Raw genomic sequence first — 13,308 nt, forward strand, 5'->3', positions numbered from 1 at the left:
CACTATCCATACACACATGGAGGTCTCATAGCTATATGCATATGCATATATATATATGCATATATATGTGCGTATATGTGTGTGTGTGTATATATATATATATATATATATATATATATATATATATATATAGCATATGAAAAATGCAAAGGACTCATTGGAAACATGGATAAAAGATATGAACCAGTGCCTCCTTGGAGAAGTTAACCAAAGAGACAAACATAAGACTCAGGAAAATTCAAGTAAAATCCATAATAGATACTATTTTATACCACTCCATTGGCAAAAAAAAAAAAAATTGGCAATAGAAAGTGTTAAGGAGAATATGTAGCCACTAGAATACTTTTATAGTGCACTCATGGGATGATAAATTGGTTCCAAGATATTGGGGAAATTGGCATTTTCTAGTAAACTTGAACATGTTATGATCCAGCGAGTCTACTCATAAGCACATTTCTATATTAGTCAACATAAATAATGCTAGTCATGGCAACACTCAAGACCCAGTGGCTTACTATATCAAATTTTTATTTCTTGCTCACGTCACATACTGATATGGGTCAATGTGGTGAGAATTCTGCACCACACAATTACTCAACCTAGTGTCTCTTCTGAATTCTAGAGTCTTAAGTCCCCTATTGGATTACTTTCAATCCATCAGGAGACAAAGAGAAAATAAATGGAGAGTAGTTGATTTTGCGGAATAGACCTAAAGGTGGTATGTGTATTTCACATCCTACACCATTCTATCAACCTAAACTCAGTCACATGGCCTGACCTAACTGTAGGAGTAATGTAGTGTGGTTTTGTGGAAAGAAAGGAAAAGATAATGTGGATACCAATGGGCATGAGCTATCTCTGTCACGGTTACTTCTTTTGGTCACCAAATATCTATTTGTTCTTTATGAACACACACAAAAAATGTATCACTCTATTTCCAAATAAGACTGACCCATCCAACCCTTTATCTAGCTCAATATCTAGGGTCTCTGGGGTAGTGCAGTCTTCTCTAGATGTGGTTTCTCACTGCCCAGCCACCTATGCCTTAAAAGACAATCAACTTTCTCCAGAACTCCCATATGCAAATGAGCAACAAGGACAAGATAACCATAAGAAAACATGCCTATTCTGAAAGAGGAAGAAGTGGAGACACCTAAGACTCTCTGACCCCCTAGCAATTATGAAGGAATCTTGATACATTATACAGGCACCTTATCCTGGGTGTAGACACTATTATTCCTTGATTAGTTCCTGATATTACTGGGAGGAACCTTCAGGTCCAACAATGTCTTGGCTCCACACTTTAGAGGTTTATTCTGTGTTCATCCTCCTCCTTGTGTGTGCATCCCTCATCTCTTTGTGTGTCCAAATTTCCTCTTTTGATAATCTCTAGTCAGATTGGATTAGGACCCACCAAATGTCCTCTCCCTAACCCAATCACCTCTTTAAAGGCCCTACCTCCAAATACCAGACAAATTGTGAGGCCCTGGGAGCCAGAGCGTCAACATGTGTATCTCGAAGGGGACACAATGCAACTCTTAACAAGAGCTCAAAAGTTGTTTGGCATTTGGAACATCCAATATTAAAAATAGTTTCTTTGGCAGTGAAATTCTCTCAAAATATTAATAGGCTTACAATCTATTTCCTTCTATCTAATTTCATGTGTCAGTGACCACATCCACATTTCTTTCCTAGATAAAATTCTCAGATGTACTTTATTTCTTTGCTTCCTTCTCAATGTCCCCTTAGTTTAACTAATTGGTGCCTTCATGATGACACAGGGACAGTAGGCTTGAGTGGGAGACCACCCTTAATCCGAATTTTGCCATAAAGCCAACAGGCTTCATTAACATTGACCCTTTGCCACGCAAAGTTTCTTAAATTTTTTATCTCTAACTTTATGGGGCCTAAAAGGAGTTGATATTTCCATCCTTTTGGTGCCCCAAATTTCTGGGCTGTCTCTATTCCCTCTTATTTTCCCCTATATCTCTTTTTTACAACTTTGCTGAAGACAGCTAAATTTTAGTGACTACACACTACAAACATATTTTCCAACTTTTTCCTCTTGAGCTAAAAGCTGAGTAGGTGGATGAGCACCTTCCAAGTTCTCACTAGTAACAGTCTTAAGAGATTTGGGCCACATTGTAACAGGGCTCTCCCCTTCATCTCTGATATCTGATCCCTTGCCATGGTTGTCTGATAAGCCCATGCCTCGTTTTAGGTGTTCTGGCTAGGAGATGAGGAAAAGGAATGGGTGTGGGGCCAGGAAATGGCATACACCAGATCTGTTCACATGGCATTGACCAGAAGGTATTCACACAGTCCCTCTAATTATAGATGAGCCTGGAAAATGCGTATGGATATATGATTGGAAAGGAGAGGAAAACATAAACATTGCCAACCACTGGCATTTTCTAACACAGACTCTAGGGAATTTTTTTGCACATTTACTGGCTGTAGCAAAAAAGTACAGAACAACTCAAAATTACATTAACTCTGGAAGATATACACACCAGACACACACACACAGCCACACGTAGAGTCTGGTTCCATATACTTAAGCGTGAAAACATATACAACTGAATAAAATATTAATATGGTTAATACTATTTATATAAACATATGTTGTAAAAGTATAAAGAAGTTCAAAGGTTTGGGACATTGCTGCGGGTGGCACATTTACTCACCCCTATGTTTACCCTACTACATCATTCCACCCACCCTTTGGTGTACTCGTTCACAAACTCTTACTGGGAACCTTCCACATCTCAGGCCCTAAGTTCTGGACTTTCTGTGCACTAGTAAAAAAAAAAAAAAAAAAAAAAAAAAAAAGCCTCCTTACTATTAACAAAAGCCTGCCCTTTGTCAAAGTAAAAGCCTCTAATGGAAACATCTCCTATTAGCTAAACAACCCATTAGGTCAGAAATAGAATGGTCAAAACAAGCAAAACAAATTGTTCCGAATATTCATTTCCAGACAGTGTGTGTTCCAACAAATATTGGAGAAGTGTTTATAGTAAAGCACAAAAAGAACAGTCTTGCTTTTGACTTTGAGGTATACTATCTTATGGAATCCTGGAATTTTTTAAAACTGGGAAGAGACCATAAAGATAATGTAGACAAAACTTCATAATCTTCATTTTATAGGGAAAAAAAACCTAATACATATGTAAATAGAATTTCTAAAGTAGATAGTGCCAGAGCCAAAACTATAACCTCTCTAGGGGCTTGGATGGCTCAGTCAGTTAAAGCATCCGACTCTTGATTTCGGCTCGGGTCATGATCCCAGGGTCCTAGGATCAAGCCCAACTTCAGGCTCCCTGCTCAGCAGGGAGTCTGCTTGAGGATTTCTCTCCCTCTGCCCCTCCCCCTGCTCACCTCCCTCTCTATCTCCCTAAAATAAATTAATTAATTAAAAAAGAGACTATAACCTCTCCAAGGTTAGAAAAAGAAATATTAAAATAGGAACTACCTCAAAAGATACCAATGTATTTATGTGACAGCAACAAGAAAAACAAATTATAGAATTCATAATAGTTTACCAGGTATGATTATTGTATACAATTACCTATAGTGATTTTCCATATGCAGAAAATACGCAAATATCCTCTACAGATAAACTGTCTTTTCATCTTTCCACCTCCAGTGTTTGGATCTATAGCTTTTGTTTAGAATATTCTTCATTTTCTCCAGTGTTTGGATCTATAGCTTTTGTTTAGAATATTCTTCATTTGTTTTCACTTTACATCATTTTCTTGCTCCAACTCTAAGTTGAATATTATTCCATTTCAGTACTGCTACTATCTCATCATTTGACAGATTTTCTATTCAATTTTTAAAGAACTATTTTCTTCTATTATAGAATAAATATTATTACAAGATACTGCATAAGCACACCCTTTTCAGCCATAGGAGAATGAACACGTCACTACCCTTAGCTTCCATAGCAGCAGTTCATGTGTACTCCTCTCTCTGTCAAGGTTTTAAACTTTTGACAAGCCCTCATTTCTTTGCCCAGCACAGCATCTTACATGGAATGCAAGTCTCGTAACCGTTGTGGAATAAGGGACTCTTTCCACATGTACAGTCTCTCTCTCTCTCTCTCTTTCTGTATCTCTCTGTCTCTGTCTCTCTCTCTCTCACACACACACACAATAATAGCAGCTATGCTGCTTAATGGCTGACTATTAAAGTCTTCAAGGTTTATTGGTCACATCACACTACCTTCTAGACGGTTGGCATGGAAAGGGCAGTGATTACACAACTTGCTAGTTTCATAAACCCCCCTCCATGACAAGGAGGGGGAATGAGGGAAGTCTTTCCAGCAAGGTCATGGTACCACAGCCTCAGGAGGAGCTTATCTGACAACAGCTCCTGAGGCAGGAGCCTGAGGCTCAGCCACGGAAGATAAGGTAAAACTCCTGAGGGAGAAGATGGCATAATGACTAGAGATATGGGCTCTAGGACCCAGGTTCCCCATGACTGACTGTGTATTTTGGTCAAGGTACTCAATCTCTCTGCGGCATAATGTACGAGTCTGTAAATTAGGTGGGTTTTGAAAATTAAATAATAGATTCTGACTGCCTAGAACAGCGGCTGGCTCGGAGTAAGCACTAGATAAACCGAAACCATTGTCTTCTTTATCATCATCATTATTATTGGTAGCCCATACACTGCAGGCCCAGAAATTAGGGATAAAGCCAGGAGTGGGGAGACCACATGGGTGGCTGAATCACTGAATCCCAAATGGAACTGAAGCTGGTGGTCAGCAAAGGCTATGGGATACGTGTGTGGAAGGGAAGGGATGGTCATTGGAAAAGACATCAGGACAAGGAAGGAAGATTCTAATTGTTGCTGTGCACTCTTGTGCTTATGATTTTGGGTTAGAAGCTTTAAGTGTCCATCAATTTGTAGGATATTATTATTCAAACCAATTTGTATTTTTTTCCTGACACTGTCATAAGGATTTCTAATATACAACTAATCCTTTTTTTTTGGTTGATGCATCTCTTAGCTAAACCACTCTCTCCTTGCAATGTCTGGATAATTTTCTTTTACGGAATGACTAAGAAAGATGACATTTTGCTTACTTTACTTACCAGAGATCAACTACTTTTAAAAGGAAATTGCATTTCTAGTTTTAAGTTTTAATAACAGTGAGCATATTTACATTTTAAGAGAATGATTGAGAAGGACAATGTTTATAATGTTTACATAATTCATTACATGGAAGATCCTGAAGATGATACTTACCATGATGTGACTATGATTTTAGGTATTCTTATTCATTAAACTTAAAAATATATAACCAATAGTAATATCCAAAAGGGATTATTTTTGAATTAAAGTGAAAACAAGATATTTCCTTCCTTAACCACATTACTATCCCTTCTTCCTGCATAAGTAACTGGCTTAGTTTCTTAGTGCTAATAATAAACAACCTAGGGGCACCTGGGTGGCTCAGTTGGTTAAACAACCTATACCAGAAAAACCAACTTTTTATAAGGCAAAGTTCTAAAAAGTTATCCAAAATGCAGATTTACCACATTCACTTTAAAAGTAAGAATAACAAGCACATTTAGGAAATAGTGAGTCTTTTTCAATGTATTTGTTTCATATGAACATGATAATATAATCCTATTATGAATAAAACTAAAACCAAGAATGAGAAAGAGTTGGGGTTATTATTTTTATTTACAAAATTTAACAATCTTAACATAATAGATAGCTGAAGGTAATGATATATTCAAGTCAAAATAACCAAACATCCCATGTCCCACGGCGATATAATTGTAACTTCTGCTATAATCAGACCAATCTAAGTCCATATTTGATATCAACTTAAAAGACAAGGTGTTCCTATTTAAACAGCCTAACCAAATTTCCTTATGCAAAGACAACAAATGTTACAAAGGGAAGTTTCTCCGATAGAATATTTGCCCACATGAGACTTTCCTCATCACTGTCCCCTTAAGTTTGCAATACACAAGACTGAGGAGCATCTTGAGGTCTAAGGTCCCATCTGTCATAAAAGGTGAAAGACACGCTAGCACTAACCGCAGAGCTCACCGTGTGCGTCCTGCCTCCACATACCGGGTATGTGAATGTGGCTATTGACATTTCTCTCTTGAAGTATCAACTGGACAATATCCTCAGCCTGCAAAAGAAGGATATTACCTACCTCACAGGTTTGGACTTTTGAGAATGCAATGAGGTGATTCAGATAAAACTCATAAAGCACTGGCACACGCTAGAATACGGGGCTGCTATAAAATACTGAACGCTAACAGAATGTTGCCATCGTTGTTTGTTTCTATCATTTCAGCCGTGGTAGTATTGGTGATGGTAAGGACAGCAGCGGGAGTGAAAGGTGGTAAGGACTCAGGAGTAGGAGGAAGGGGAAAAAAAGGAGAATTTGAAGCCTGTAAATGTGAACCCCTCGTTTTCCTGACCACCCCAACTGGAGAGTAAAATGAGGATCTTAATGTCAGCTCTGGGGCAGTATTTATCTGCCCCTGCTTTCTGGATACCCTAAATCTTGCACCTCAGTTTCTCCCCAGCAGCTCCGGGAATGCCATGGGAGATGCCTTACGGGGGTCCACAGGTGAGGTCCCTGACCCTACGTGCTATCTGCCACTTCCCCGCTCCGTGCCCCACCCCAAGGGGGGTTGGGGAGTCTGTTGCGCCAGCATCAGGAGCTTGGCCTCCAACGCCCTGCCCTCCGAGAGGATCACCACTGAGCCTCCCCGAGGTGCCGCCGCTGTTCCCAATCCCTGCCAACACGGAGGCTGGCTGAGCTGCACTGCCCCCGCTCAGGCTGCTGAGGCATCAGGGATGCCCAAAGCCTCAGAGGAACACAAATGTGCCAGACACCAGGTCTCAATTTGGCATGGCTTCCAACAAATACCTGGATTCTCCAAACACTAACTCCTATGTGAGGCATTTTCTTAAATTTCTTTTTCTCTCCCTTTCTTTCTTTCTTTTCTTTCTTTCTCTTTCTTTCTTTCTTTTTTTTCTTTCTTCCTTCCTTCTTTTCTTTTTCTTTCTTTTTCTTTTTTCTTATTCTTTCTTTTATTTCTTCCTTCCTTCCTTCCTTCCTTTTCACTACATCATGCTATAGTGGTGGTTTGGGGGGACTTCATAATTACTGATAGTGACTGGTGACTACAAGATTAGATATATTAGATGGTTTTAAAAAATGCATAAAATATTATAATCCTGTCCTTTCTTAAAGACACTAATAATATATCATGTATCACCATACCATGAGGTAATTGCAAATGATAATAATTTTAGGAATGATAATGTTAAGAACACGACGACTTTTGAGGAGGGAGAAATTAGGAAAGAGTTATAGATACCCTTTTTTTAATTTTGTACTTATTGATCCATCTTCAAGAAAATAAACAAAACATTCTGTAAATAATCTTCTTGCCAGCACGTGTCATTTTAATAAGTAAAATGCAAGTAAGAGTCAATAGTCAAGGAGAGAGTAACATCATTAGTTTATAAATCTGCTTTTAGTCCAACTCCTGCATTATGAGTCTCTGTGGTACTTTTTAGTCCAACTTAAACAGGAAGCTCTTGACCATTGCTTTAGTAATTGAAAATTGAAAATTGCTTAATGAGTTTTACTAATGTCTTTCTGCATTTTTAGCCAGCAACAAACCTTCTGTTTCAGTAGTCTATTTTTTCACTCCCTATACAAATTCATTTACCTCTGCAACCATTATTATTTCCTTTCCTTCTATGGTAGTTTGGTGTCCCTTCTGCTTTCTAGGGCTAATTATTCCCTCCACCTATGCTCTGGTTTCTTCTCCTTTTTCAAAAAGAATTTATTTTCTCCCTCTCTCTCTCTCCATATATATATGTATACACACACACACACACACACACACATAAAACAACCTTTTTCTTGCCATTGATTATATGAAGATACCACATTCTTGTTCCTTTGAACATAGAAAAAAAAATAAATCCTATGATTTAATTTCTCTGTATCCAACGTCCCTTCCTAGCCAGGCTCTTAGATGTAATTTTGTAAACATACCTTCTCCATTTGCTCATTTCCTGATCACTCATCGACCTCTTATAATCTGTTTTAAGCTCTCCAAAGGGAGAGCAAAGACAACAATAATGTAATGATTCTAAATACAGTGGCTACTCTTTGGTTTCTACTTAAATATTTCTGTACCTTTTAGGTGGCTCTCTCATGCATTGGTGCCCAAAACATTTCATTTGCCTTCTCAACTCTGATTTCCTTTGTAGGCTCATCTATTTCTGTCCTTCTCCTAAAAGTTGACCCATTCATGTAAAGAACCCTCTTTCTAAAATGCAAATCTAATCTAACTCTGTTTTAAATCTCAAAGTGGTCTCCCATTTCTCACAAGGCTTAATTTTTTAGCCTAATAGTCTTACAAAACCAATTCCATTCTCCATCTAAACCATATGAGGTTTCCTAGTGTGCTGGAAATTTTTATGCCTCAGAGCTTGTGCACGTTTCCTCTGCCTGAGATCCTCCTTAGAGAAGCCTAGAACATTTGCTTTCCCTCAGCAACTATTTATTAAGCAGCTACAATGTATAAGAAAATATGTCAGGTTCCATGGGACACACCATGTGTCCCACCTTTAGTACCACCCCTCCTGGGGACACAGTATGTCATCACATCAGACTTGATCAACCATTCCCTTAAAACTTTTGGATAGTTTCCCATTATATTTCACCTCTAGTACCTGTCACAAGGCTGTCATACACAACACAACCTTTCCTGTCCTTTCTGCTTTTATAGGTTCTCATCATACACTTGCCTCTACTATATGTCGAGAAAGGTCTAGAAATGAGCTTTTTAAAAAAATAACATATCCCATTGTGGTGGGGAGGAGTACAGTAAAATGGATTTATTCACATGCTCAGTAAGCCAGAATATGCAAAATTGAGTGTTCTGCCTGCTCTTATCATCACCACCATACCATCATAACCACTAATATACACAGAGGAAATAGCCACAAATTAAGTCAGAGTCCGGATGCCAGAAGCATAAAGCACTTTACACAGCCTCTATATAGTGAAGTTTAAAGTAGACACATTAACACTCATAAAGATATACATTATAATTTTCAGGAGAGGAATACTGTTTCTGCATGAAAAATAAAAAATACCCACCAAGGAAATGGTGATAATCAATATTTCTCATTCATACTAAATATTCAGGGCAATATGCCTGAGTATTAGAGAGAGCAAATTCACCTAGGAAACGAGTTTCACATTGTATTAAACACAATAACAAAATCACCCTCGAGGTCATTCATTTCACTGCTAGGGACAGATAAAAGACCTGTACACACACATTTGCATATATTTAGATAAAGCACATACAAAAATAGTATAAGTGTTTTCCACTGAATAGAAATACACTTCTTGGGAGCCTGGGTGGCTCAGTCATTAAGCGTCTGCTTTCGGCTGAGGTCATGATTCCAAGTCCTGGGATCGAGCCCCACATCGGGCTCCCTGCTCCACGGGAAGCCTGCTTCTCCCTCTCCCACTCCCCCTGCTTGTGTTCCCTCTCTCGCTGTGTCTCTCTGTCAGATACATAAATAAAATCTTAAAAAAAAAAAAAAAAGAAATACACTTCTTTGCTCTGTAAGTCCATCAAATGACAGCTCATGGAAACATACCCTTTCTCGAGTCTCCCCAAATTAAATAAGAATGAAATGCTATTGCAAGGTAGCAAAAAGCACATGTAACTTTTATTACTGTATTTTCCAAACTGTAATCCATCATTTATGTATTACTCAAAATCTTTGCTCCCCAGCTTGCAGGCACACATGTCTTTCAAACACATCTATTTTTAAGCAAGGATATATAAATTTTAAGTTGTTATTTTAGATAATTTATTGTCTAATATTTTCTCCCCACTGTGTATGCCTCTCTCTGCAACCTCTGTCACAAAGGCCAACTCCTTTCCTGAACTTTTCTTCTGTTTTGACATCTGATTTTTTTCTTACCTTTCCAGACTTCTCTTCTCATTCTCCTTCGTAGGTCTCTCTTCTCCAGACTCTCAAATTGTCATTTTCAGTGTTCTCTTTGTTCATCTAGATCTTCTTTACTTTTCCCCTTCAAAAATATCATCCAAAGCATAACTTCAATTTTCACCTAAATAGGGATGACCCTCAAATTTATATCTGCAGCTCAGATCCTTCTCTCACCATCTGGATTTATATAATCTCATTTAACATCAACCACTGAACATACCACCAAGTATCTTATATTTAACCTATATAGAAATGAATCTAGAGGGGCGGAGCAAGACGGCGGAGGAGTAGGAGACCTGGATTTCGTCTCCTCTCAGGAATTCAGCTGGATAGGGATCAAACCATTCTGAACACCTACAAACCCAACAGGAGATCAAGAAAGGAATAGCAACAACTCTCTGAACAGAAAAGCGACCACTTTCTGGAAGGTAGGACGTGCGGGGAAGTGAATCCGAGGCGATATTCGGGAGAATAGACGGCGGGGGAGGGGCCTCCGTCGGCCGCTTCTGGCAAGTGATAGAGCCGCGGAGCACAAAATCGGAACTTTTAGAAGTCTGCTCCCCCGAGGGACGTCACTCTGGTGGCTAAGCGGGGGGTGGAACCCTCCGGGACAGTGTGGTCTCAGGACCCTCGGGGTCACAGAAAGACCGGGGGTGCCTGAGTGTGGCAGCGCTCCCAGGCAACGGAGCAGGGAAGCCGGCTGCAGAGGCGGAGCCCAGGCGCGGGCTCTCAGCTCGGGGTCGCCATTGACCGTGATCCGCGGCACCGTCGGGCCCCTGCTCCTCCAGCAGGGACCCCACAAGCGGCAGATCCGGGGAGACTCACCTTCCTCCCCCGGGAGGAGCCGCGCGGGAGTGCACCGCACGGATCTGCTGGGTTTGGAGACTCCACCCGGGGGTCGGGTGCCAGAGATAGAGACGCACGGTCACAGGCCGGGTGAGCACGGAGTGCGGCCGGAGACCGGGGAGATGGGAGTGACTGGCAGCTTTTCTCTGGGGGCTCACTGAGGAGCGGGGCCCCGAGTTCTCGGCTCCTCCGGGGCGGAGATTGGGAGGCCGCCATTTTCACTCTCCGCCTCCAAAGCTGTACGGAAAGCTCGCAGGGAACAAAAGCCCCGGAGAGCAAACCCGAGCAGATGACTCAGCCGGGAGGGGGCAAGGGCGGGGCAATTCCGCCTCCGGCAGAGACATTCGGAAACCACAGCAACAGGCCGCTCCCCAGAAGATCAGCGAGAACAGCCAGCCAAGACCAAGTTTACCGATCAATGAGAACGGCAAAACTCCAGCGCTAGGGGACTACTGCACATAGAATTCACGGCTTTTTTACCATGATTCTTTAGTCTTTTAAAGTTAATTTTTTTTTTAACTATCTTTTTGTCTTTTTATTTCTTTTTGAATTTTTCTTTTTCCCTTTTTCAACCAACATCTTATCAATCCCTTTTTTTAAAAAAAAATTTTTATTTTTCATTTTTAGAGTCATATTCTATCCTTTCATAGCAGTTACCCATATTTTGGCTTATATATATAAGTTGTTCTCTCTTTAAAATTTTGAGATAGTTTCTTCTAACAGATTAAAATATACCCTAAATCTCTAGTATATGGTGTTTTCTATTCCCCTGCCTGATCACATCCTCTCCCTTTTTTTTTCTTTTTTCTTTTTTTAAAGCCTCTTCTTTCTTTTTTCAAACAACTTCTTATCAATTCCTTTTATAAAATTTTTTATAATTTCCATCTTTACAGTCATATTCCATCCCTTCATCATATCAACCCTTATTTTTGTACATATATAAGTTTTTCTTTCTTTAAAATTTTGGGAGGCACTTTCTTCTAAAAGACCAAAATACACCCCAAATCTAGTGTGTGGCACTGATCTATATACCATATAGATCATATTTGATCACATTCTGGTTTTTCTTTTGTTGTTGTTGTTTTGTTTTGTTTCTTTTTGTTTTTACCTTTATCTTTATCTTTTTTTTCTTTTTCTTTTTTCCCTCTTTCCCTTTCTTATCCCACTGCTTCAGGTCTTTTCTAATTTGTTTAGAGTATATTTTCTGGGGACGTGGTTGCTCTGCTAGCATTTTGTTCTCTCATTAATCTATTCTCCTCTGCACAAAATGACAAGATGGAAAAAATCACTTTAACAAAAAGAACAAGAGGTAATACCGACTGCCAGGGACCTACTCAATACGGACATTAGTACGATGTCAGATCTAGAGTTCAGAATCATCAGTTTAAAGATACTAGCTGGGCTTGAAAAAAATATGGAAGTTATTAGAGAAACCCTTTCTGGAGAAGTAAAAGCTAAAATCCAACCAAGTAGAAATCGAAAAGGCTATTAATGAGGTGCAATCAAAAATGGGGGTGCTAACTGCTAGAATAAATGAGGCAGAAGAGAGAATCAGTAATATAGAAGATGAAATGATGGAAAATAAAGAAGCTGAGAAAAAGAGAGATAAACAACTACTGGATCACGAGGGCAGAATTCAAAAGATAAGCCAAACCATAAGACGAAACAACATTAGAATAATTGGGATGCCAGAAGAGGAAGAGAGAGAGAGGGCCAGAAGGTATAATGGAGCAAATTATAGCAGAGAACTTCCTTGATTTGGGGAAAGAAACAGGCATGAAAATCCAGGAAGCACAGAGAACCCCGCTCAAAATAAATAAAAATAGGTCAACACCCCGACATCTAATAGTAAAACTTACAAATCTCATAGACAAAGAGAAAATCCTGAAAGCAGCTCAGGAGAAGAGATATGTAACCTACAAGGGTAGAAACATTAGATTGGCAACAGACCTATCCACAGAGACCTGGCAGGCCAGAAAGGACTGGCAGGATATATTCAGAGCACTAAATGAGAAAAATATGCAGCCAAGAATACTCTATCCAGCTAGGCTGTCATTGAAAATTGAAGGAGAGATAAAAAGCTTCCAGGACAAACAAAAACTAAAGGAATTTGCAAACACAAAACCAGCCCTACAGGAAATCTTGAAAGGGGTCCTCTAAGCAAAGAGAGACCCTAAAAGCAACATAGACCAGAAAGGAATACAGACAATATACGGTAACAGTCACCTTACAGGCAATACAATGGCACTAAATTCCTATCTTTCAATAGTTACCCTGAATGTAAATGGGCTAAATGCCCCAATCAAAAGACACAGGCTAACAGACTGGATTAAAAAAACAAGATCCATCGATATGTTGTCTGCAAGAGACTCCTTTTAGAACCAAAGACACCCCCAGATTGAAAGTGAGGGGGTGGAAAACCATTTACCA

The sequence above is a fragment of the Mirounga angustirostris genome, unplaced genomic scaffold (assembly GCF_029215605.1).
Source record: "Mirounga angustirostris isolate CCGP_5_RB_7025 unplaced genomic scaffold, mMirAng1.0.hap1 SCAF_2, whole genome shotgun sequence".
Taxonomy (NCBI): domain Eukaryota; kingdom Metazoa; phylum Chordata; class Mammalia; order Carnivora; family Phocidae; genus Mirounga; species Mirounga angustirostris.